Source organism: Olea europaea, chromosome 1 (assembly GCF_002742605.1).
Source record: "Olea europaea var. sylvestris chromosome 1, O_europaea_v1, whole genome shotgun sequence".
NCBI lineage: Eukaryota > Viridiplantae > Streptophyta > Magnoliopsida > Lamiales > Oleaceae > Olea > Olea europaea.
The window spans coordinates 13,919,233-13,920,163 of record NC_036237.1 but is presented as its reverse complement, the minus strand read 5'-3'; positions in this window follow the sequence as shown (position 1 = coordinate 13,920,163).

The following is a 931-nucleotide window of genomic DNA, read 5'->3' as shown; positions in this document are numbered from 1 at the left end:
TTTTTTTTTTCAATATTCCATTCACAAATTTGTCGAAGTCATAGTAGATTATCTAAAATGTAAACCGTTTGTGGCCCGCATGGTCAATGTAAAATTAAATACATTTTAAGTTTAAATTGTGGATTGATTAACTGTCAAGATAACTTTCCATTTGGTTAAAGAAGAGAAGTTGTTGCAGGAGAAGAATACCCACTTCTATCATGGATGGAAGTTATTTGGTAGTTGCCCATATACATATGCTAAAGGGTCCCTAGCCAAATCTGTACAAAATTCCTGCAGTATTTTCTCTTGTAAAGAAAGTCATGTGTTAATTCCATCAAATTAAAAAGGAAGTATCAAGTGGATTTTGGCTAGAAGATCGTTGGTGCTTTAAAGACTTGTTTCTATTGCAAACTTTCAATCAAATCTTGAATAACATGGCTGGAGGTATGTCTTAAGTTTCTTACATGTGGTATCAGAGCCACCTTCATGCTTGGTTATTCAGATTTTGGAGGAACATTTATGTTATGATGAATTTTAAATTGTTTACTGCAGTGGAATACATTTTAATTGCAGAGACAAAAATCGTTGCCCATGCAGTAACCTGTCATTATACTTCTTTTTTCTACACATAAAATTTAGTGCTACATATAATGACTAATTATTGCTATGTATATGTGTTGAGAATACAATTAATTTCTACTTTCCAAGACAAAGCCATCACTGGATGATGGTGGCGATGCCTTTTACCTGAAGCAGAATGCCATAGCATGTTTAAAATTCAAAATTGCAAGCTTTTGATCTATTGTGTACAAATGGTAGCAATGTTGCCTTTATTAAAATATTAGAATTTTTTGTATATGTATTTTCAGTGACATGCATAAAGAATCCGTTGCTATAAATATGTAGTAGATGTGCAGTTTCGTATTCTTAACTAGCGCTAATCTATTTA